The following is an 8,814-nucleotide window of genomic DNA, read 5'->3' as shown; positions in this document are numbered from 1 at the left end:
TGCGTGTGAACATTATTTATGGAATTAAACACAACAGAGCATGCTGTTATAGGAATATAATCAGCGTCAGGGTGGTGTGACGTGGTCCGAGAGTCACCGTTGTAGATTATTTATCAGTAACAGCATATTGTGAAGCCCTTTATGCGTCTTTATTCCTCATAACAGTTTGCCAGTGGCTAGAATGATTAGTCTATTAATGATCAGTGCATTATATTTTCAACCATTTATAGTTACATTTAATGTTGTGCCATGACTATAAGACAACTTAGTTCCTGTTATCACTTAAGTTATAGAAACCATGAACACACATTCGCTCACCAGGTTCTTTTTTCTCGTTCTCTTGAAGTGAAAAACTTCTGCCGTCTTTGTTGAAATTTTCAGAAGCTCTCAGGTGGTCATCTGATTCGCTGCTAGCACTCTGATTGGATGATCTTAAAAAGTTGCCCAAAACGATCAAAAACATCTCATCTCATTATCTCTAGCCGCTTTATCCTTCTACAGGGTCGCAGGCAAGCTGGAGCCTATCCCAGCTGACTGCGGGCGAAAGGCGGGGTACACCCTGGACAAGTTGCCAGGTCATCACAGGGCTGACACATAGACACAGACAACCATTCACACTCACATTCACACCTACGGTCAATTTAGAGTCACCAGTTAACCTAACCTGCATGTCTTTGGACTGTGGGGGAAACCGGAGCACCCGGAGGAAACCCACGCGGACACGGGGAGAACATGCAAACTCCACACAGAAAGGCCCTCGCCGGCCACGGGGCTCGAACCCAGGACCTTCTTGCTGTGAGGCGACAGCGCTAACCACTACACCACCGTGCCGCCCATCAAAAACATTCAAATAGAAATTGTTTCCCAGTCTCAATGGGAAAATGTCTAAACGCAATTGCTCAGCAACATTGCCCAAAAAGTTGCCCCATGTATCATCACCTTTATAAAAAATTAATCAGCGCCTTCTGATTCAATCAGATTTGAAAATTCAACAGCGCTGTGATATAAATCTGAATATTACACAACAGTGTGTTTATTATAATACCTCCAGAGACTGAACTGAAATATAAATCATTGCGATTTATCTGTTGAGTCACTATAAATGCTCCCAGGGTCACCTGATTAAACACCAATAGTTGCGTGGTTTCTTTTGTTACCCAGAACCAAGAGGGCATTGAGGATGATGACTAATTTGAAGTGAAAAGGTCAGGATTTAACCAGTTTGATTTTGATTCTCATTTCTCTCTCTCTCTCTCTCTCTCTCTCTCTCACACACGTGTACACATGCTTCATCATTAATTCACAAGCCATCAGCTGCACCTCCCTCTCCAGAGTCGGTCTCCATATCTCCTCAGGTTATGCATATTTATATACACACAGGCTCTGCTTCAGCACGTCATGGTGGTGAATGTTTTTCTTTCTAATGAATGCGTTCTCATCTTTCTTTTTCTCTTCCTTCCTCTCTCTCCACCCACACTACTCGCATCCATATTTGTTTGAATTAGGGAATCTCCTGGAAAAACACTGTTTGCGCACATGTCAAAAGCAAGTGGCAACATTCCAAACAGCTAACGATGCTAAGCTAATTCCTTCACCTCGCCTGCCTGCTTTTTCTTGCACATATTATTTTCCGCCTTGATCTGCTACACTGCCAGAGGAGAACAATGTTTTTGTTAAATAGTTCTGTGGATTTATCAGTTGGCTGAGAAGAGAAGAAACACACATGTATTTTATTGTATTGTTTCGTAAGGTGTGTGCATGCACCATCCAAGCAGACAGCGATTGCATATAAATGTTCTAAGGTGAATAATTACAGACAGCAGCCAGATGCGATGACTGTTAAGTTTAATGATAATGTAGGGCTTTGTTCAAAGAAACTGCATGTAGAGAAAGAGAAGTGTGAAATCCAGTCTGAAAATAAAATGAAACTAAAGCGGTCTTGATTTCCTTCCTTTTTATTATAAATATGGAAGTGAGATTCTAGTTTCGTCCTGATTCCTGTCATTTCTCAACTGAACTCTTCACCTATTTTATTATATTAATTAATGCACTTAGTTTTTAATTCATATCATTATGTTGTCATGCTTCTCAAGGTGGCATCCGGGAAGCATAGCCAGGACAGCTGCGTATTTAAAAAGAATTTATTACAGTGGTGGAAATCACAACCCACCATTATCAAAGTGATTAGTTTTTATAGAGTTATAAAGCTTTATAGTTAAAAGTGAGTCTATAAATATGGCAGCTTGAATCTAATGACAATTTTAGTTCAAATGTCCAGTCATAAAAATGCTCTATTTCTCCAATTAAAAAAAAAAAAAAATACAGTATCTCTCAACAGCACAGCAGGTGGTATGGCGGTGCAGTGGTTAGCACTGTTGCCTCACAGCAAACAGGTTCTGGGTTCCTGTTGTTTGACTGGGGCCTTTCTGTTTGCATGTCCTCCTGTGCCTGGGTGCGTTTCCTCTGGGTGCTCTGGTTTCCTCCCACAGATTCCTCCAAAGACATTCGGGTTAGGTAAACTGGCTACTCTAAATTGCCCATAGATGTAAACGTGAGTGTGAATGACTGTCTGACTCTGGCTATGTCCACATTAGTATGTTTTAGTTTTAAAACGGCATTTTAAAACGAATACGATCTCCATCCAGATGAGCATTTTAGCTCCGTATCAGAAATAATGTCCGTCCATACTAACGCGCCTGAAAATGCATATCACATGACCATTCATGTACACTGGGTGTGCACATGCCGGTATAAACAGCTGATACCACTTGTTTTCTTTTGGAAAAGGGTCACATAATAGGATCGTGATGAATCAGGGAAGGCTATGTCGTGACCAGTAAGACCCAATCAGGAAGTGAACTTTGGTGTCTGTTGGTGTCATTGTTTCCAAACATCTCCGTTTTCACACGTCTACACTAAAACATTACCCCGGAGTTTTCAAACTAAAACAGGGTCAACAGCATTTCCAAAAGTCCCCATTTTTGGGTCTCGAAAGCTCTGGAGTAGTGTGAACGCCAGGCTTAAACGTAGCAAAAGTGATGCCTCTCTGTGTTAGGCCAGCGTAAGACTGGTGACCTGTCCAAGGTGTACCTTGCTTCTCGCTCAGTGGGACTGGCTCCAGTTCACCTACGACCCACAATGCATAAGCGGTATGAAAAATGAATGAATGAATATATTGGATTATATTCAGCAAATAAATCTATATTTTTTGACACTTCAAAGGTGGTGTCCTGATTGCCGGTGTAACCCAGGTGACAAATGCATAATGTAAAGGTACAATAAATAGTTGACTAAAAAGCATAAATAGCACAAATAGTAAAATGGGATAATAGTGATAATTCTGATAATACAATTCATGAATGATGGGTTGTTATTGTAAAAACATGGTTTACATGTACTGTTATGTCAAGTACTTTTACTGTGACGATTATGATTGGGTACTTTTATTTTGACACGCTGATTGCAAGCAGTCTGCTTACTGCGTAGCCGTTTCCAGTCCGTCGAGCTGAGGGAAGCCAAAGAGTTGGAGACTCCGTTTTCTCTGCTCCACCTGCGAGCTAGAAACTTTGGAAAGAAAATATTTCTAAGTGTTTAGGACGTGTAAGTTCCTTTCTGTTTACCGAGCGACCAGCTCTGTGACCTGATGTATGTTTTGATGACCAGAAGCTTCGTTTCGTCGAGTTTTTCTTTTGTTGAATTGTCTCGGTAAGGAAATTTGTCTATTTTTCCCTTACTGTTGAAACAGCTGTTAATTTGCTTAATACTTCGGTAAAAACTTGAGAATTGTATTTTGTTTTGTTAATATTTGTTGTGAGGAATCTGAGAGGGTACATTTTGGTTGATAAGAGTAAGTTTATGGCTCGGAGTGAGCCGAATGTTTTCCACTTGCAGTGATCACGCACCAAGCGCGTGAAAGGACTGAACGTGTCCTCATGAGAAGCCACTGTACTCGGTAATGTTTGTGTAATTGCCGCGGTTTCAGTACAGTGTTATTTCATAGTATTCATCCTGTTTACTTGATAATGGTAATTTAACTGAATAGTATGCAATGCTTTTCAGTATGAAAGAAGTGTATGCAGTTTGCATAGCTTTTACTTTGAGATGATTGAGTTAAATGTTGTACAACTACTTGAAGTTTAAACTGATTATATTTGAAGGTATATTTGACATTTGGCCTGATGTGCATATCATAGCTTAATGAAGGGTATGGTTACACAGGTCAAGTTTTTGGGTTGGATCCGAATTCCGCGGAAGATCTGATGTCTTCATTTGATGGCGAGCCACCCGTTCGAGTGATTCCTGTTGTCATTCCCTATGGCAAAATCTGGTAGGATTGTGGCCGGCACGTGTCACATCATCTGACTATGACTGACTTGACTTATTGACTGTTACGCTTAACAAACTGAACTAAGGATTAACGCCTTGAACTGAACCTACCTGGAAAGAACTCTTTTTCTTTTTTGAAGAACAACTTAAAGGACACAACTTAAAGGAACTCCATTGAACTGTCTTCTACATTTAGTTAAAGGACTACTACCCAGCTTTTTCAAAGGACAATTATTATTTTTTTTATTTTATTCCTAAAGGGTTAAATTTTATTTTGGGTTATTGTAAATACTTTTCAATTCTACTACTAAAAGAAAAAAAACCGTATATCCCTGCGTGGTGTCTTTTACTTGCACTGTGTTTATCTCTCTCTCCAGAGCCTAGAGTCTCAAATCTTGTATATTAAGAAACTGGCCTATCATCGACGTGTACATACCCAGTAGTGGGTTACACCAACATTTGAGAAACCCTGGTATGAAGGTAGAAGACACCATTCATGATGTGTAATACAGAGGGGTTTCTTTGGGCCTGACCATCATATTTAACCCTCTATGGTACACATTATGATGCCAGTTGGTTTAAAAACAAAGTTGTAATTTTTTTTTGTCATAAAATAAACCAAGTAAACATAATTTAAAGAAATTTTCAAGAAAAAAATGTTGGAGTACACGTTAGGGTGCGTTACCTTAAAGCAATATGGTACGATAATTGCCAAAGTCACTCCTGTGCCAGGACCTGGACTTCCCAGGCAGTCTCTTGTCCTAATACTAACCAGGCCCTTAAGGTGCATTAGGCAGCGCCAATCTCCATTTCTATAGCCCTCGGCCTCTCACCTATTACATATCTAGGGTTAAAGTCCTCTGGCAACCCCAAGAGTTTGACTCCCTACTCACATGGTGGTGTAGTGGCTAGCACTGTTGCCTCACAGCAAGAAGGTTCTGGGTTCAAGCCCAGTGGCTGACGGGGCCTTTCTGTGTGGAGTTTGCATGTTTTCCCCGTGTCTGCATGGGTTTCCTCCGGGTGCTCCAGTTTCCCTCAGAGTTCAAAGACATGGGGTTAGGTTAACATGGCCTGAAGATTGGGCTGAAGTGCCCTAAGCAAGGCACCTAACCCACAACTACTCCCTGGGCACTGTAGCATAGCTGCCCACTGCTCTGGGTATGTGTGTGCTCATTGCTCACTTGTGTGTTCATGTGTGTGTTCACTGATGGGTTTCAGATGGGTTAAATGCAGAGGTTAAATTTCACTGTGTCCTTAAGTCTGTACTTAAGTGTATGTGTGACAAATAAAGGCTTCTCTTCTCTCTTCTCACATCTGTATTGCATCATACCTCGCCAGATGACAATAGGTGCCATTTTTATGAAGGTCTTGGGTATGACTTGACTGCAAGTAGAACTCATGATCTCCCAATCGAGAGGCAGATCCACTAACCACTCAGCCAACTCACTATACCATAATAGTAAGGAATGAGAAAAGAGAGGTAGGGTTTAAAAACTGAATAACATTTACTGTAATGTGTGGGAAATGTTCAATTGTCTCACAGGTTTAAAATGTATGCCATTTGAAATGGGAAAAAAAAAGCCATTAAAAAATAAACTCTTTTCATAAGGTGGTTTGTCTGAATGTTACCCTCAGACAACACTGTACCATCGTGGAACAGCCTATACATATGAATGTATCATAGTGTGTAATCATATTTCAGCAAATTTTACACCAACAATCTATCAAACCAAACTATTATAACCCTCTTGAAAACAAGATAGTGAATTACATTTCAGCATTTGATCATTTATGTTACATTGAAATGCTTGTTTTCAGTTTCTTGGTGTGTGTCTTTCCTGACATATGTTGCCACCATTTGTTGTATTGCTGCCATCTTTGGTTCACTGCTTTTGGAAATTCATGAAGCAGTTCTCCTCAGCTGTGAAGCATAAGTAAGTGGCACACTTTGAGCACTGCACTTTCACCATACCCTTACAGTCAGGGTATTTGCACTGGCCCCTGTCCTCTACCCAAACAGACCAATGAGCAGTGTTGTCCTGACACACAGGTGTTAATGCCACTGGTGTAGCATGACCTCTGCACTTCTTCTCAGCCAGGTCTCCCTCAGCATTTTCTGATGGTCATCCCCTCCTCTTCAAGACTTTCCTTTCCATGCAAAAGCAACTTGCAACTTTAGTGTTGAATTTCAGCAAGCTGTACACATCTTTCTTTGGGATGCCACAGTCCCTAAGCGATCAGCAAGCCTAGAAGAGCCACTCCTCCCATAGATTTATTGTAGGTCTGAACAATACTTTGGCATGTAACCTCCACTGCTTCCTTTCTTTTCTTATCCCACCGATGCACAGAGACCATTGGGTTGGCTGATGCAAAGGTTGAGTATGACAACATGATTGTCATGCCATTTAACTGCCCTGAGCTGGACTCCATTATGATTATGCCTGGCTTCCTTCTCTTCAAAGGCTCCCCTGCCTTTCTTCTTTGCTGCTGCATCCTCAGCTGCATCCTGCCAGGTGATTCTGCTGCACCGTTCCACCACAGTGAATCTTTCTCTTCTGAAGAGTGGCTTGGAGATTTACATTGCAGAACCAGTTGTCTGAGAACAGCTTGTGGGAGATGTTACCTGGGATTTTGCTTGCGAGTTGTAAAACAATGTTGCTACTTGCTCCAATATCTGGTATTCCATCCAGTGGAAAGATTAAGCCAGTGTATACTTCAAAGTTGTAGGCGATCCCATTGCTGTATATCAAGGCAAATATTTTGTAAACCTGGGGCTTTGGTTTGTTTGGGTTGTACTGTTTTATGCCACTTTTCCTCTTGAATGGCACAACTTGCTCATCAACACAGAACTTATCCTTTGGGATTGCTTGAAGACATGACAGGAGTGATGTCAGTAGAGGATGTACTTTGTATAGGAGTCTATCAACCTGCCACATCTAGACTTGGCAATATTTGCCCACTCTTCCTTGCAAAAATGCTCCAAATCTGTCAGATTGCGAGGGCATCTCTTGTGCACAGCCCTCTTCAGGTCACCCTACAGATTTTCAATTGGATTTAGGTCTGGGCTCTGGCTGGGCCATTCCAAAACTTTAATTTTCTTCTGGTGAAGCCATTCTTTTGTTGATTTGTATGCTTGGGGTCATTGTTATGCTGAAAGATGAAATTCATCTTCAGCTTTCTAGCAGACACCTGAAGGTTTTGGGCCAAAATTGACTGGTATTTAGAACTGTTCATAATTCCCTCCACCTTGACTTATGCCCCTGTTCCAGCTGAAGAAAAACAACCCCAAAACATGATCAGAATCAGAATCAGATCAGAATCAGAAGCACTGTATTGCCAGGTATGTTACACACATGAGGAATTTGACTCCGGTTCGACTTAGCTTTCATAGTACAGACAGAAAGAAAGTATAGGAAAAAAAAACACACACACACACAGAGTCTCACTGCAGTGAATTCCAGGGGGAGAATCGCGTTTCTACAGCACAAAAATGGCGGATGCTGCCACCACCATGCTTCACCGTGGGTATGGTGTTCTTTTGGTGATGTGCAGTGGTGTTTTTGTGCCAAACATATCTTTTGGAATTGTGGCCAAAAAGTTCAACCTTGGTTTCATCAGACCATAACACATTTTCCCACATGCTTTTGGGAGAGTTGATGTTTTTTTTTTTCTTTTTTGTTTTTTTGGGTTTTTTTTTTTTTTTTCAAAATTTAGCCAGGCCTGGATGTTTTTCTTTGTAAGAAAAGGCTTCCATCTTGCAACCCTACCCCATAGTCCAGACATATGGAGAATACGGGACGTTGTTGTCACACGTAGTACACAACCAGTACTTGCCAGAAATTCCTGCAGCTCCTTCAGTGTTGCTGTAGGCTTCTCGGCAGCCTCCCTGACCAGTGTTCGTCTTGTCTTTTCATCAATTTTGGAGGGACGTCCAGTTCTCGGTAATGTCACTGTTGTCCCATATTTTCTCCACTTCTTGATGACTGTCTTCACTGTGTTCCATGGTATATCTAATGCCGTGGAAATGTTTTTGCACCCTTCTCCTGACGGATACCTTTCAACAATGTGATCCCTTTGATGGTTTGTAAGCTCTCTGTGAACGCTGGCTTTTGCTGGAGGAGGCAACTGAGGAAATGTCTGAACTTTATTTGGGGTTAATCAGAGTCATTTTATTTGATGGCAGGTGCGAACCCAAAAAGACTGAATGCTGTAATTAAATCAAAAGGTGCTTCAACAAAGTATTAGTTTAAGGGTGTGCACACTTATGCAACTAGCTTATTGTATGTTTTTTATTTTTTATGTTTTTCCTCTTAACAGATTTGTTTGTTTTTCAATTTAATTGTACAGGTTATAGGTCACATTAAACATGGGAAAAGTTTTTAAATTATTTATTGTGGTCTAATTTTTTTTTTTACATCAGAAAAACCTATCATCTTAATGGGGTGTGTACACTTTTTATATCCACTGTACACAGTCAACCCTTGTGGT

At 40.9% G+C, this 8,814-nt stretch overlaps 1 long non-coding RNA gene across 1 annotated transcript; it reads left to right on the top strand.

Annotated features, from left to right (window-relative positions):
* The first annotated feature begins 3,509 nt into the window (after nucleotides 1-3,509).
* Nucleotides 3,510-5,637, top strand: LOC132886147 (uncharacterized). Its single transcript, XR_009654668.1, has 2 exons — nucleotides 3,510-3,705; nucleotides 4,219-5,637. It is a non-coding gene; the product is annotated as an uncharacterized LOC132886147 (long non-coding RNA).
* The last annotated feature ends 3,177 nt before the right edge of the window (nucleotides 5,638-8,814 follow it).

Source organism: Neoarius graeffei, chromosome 5 (genome assembly GCF_027579695.1).
Source record: "Neoarius graeffei isolate fNeoGra1 chromosome 5, fNeoGra1.pri, whole genome shotgun sequence".
Taxonomy (NCBI): Eukaryota; Metazoa; Chordata; class Actinopteri; order Siluriformes; family Ariidae; genus Neoarius; species Neoarius graeffei.
Note: the sequence above shows the minus strand (reverse complement) of the source record. Positions and strands in the feature narration are given on the sequence as shown.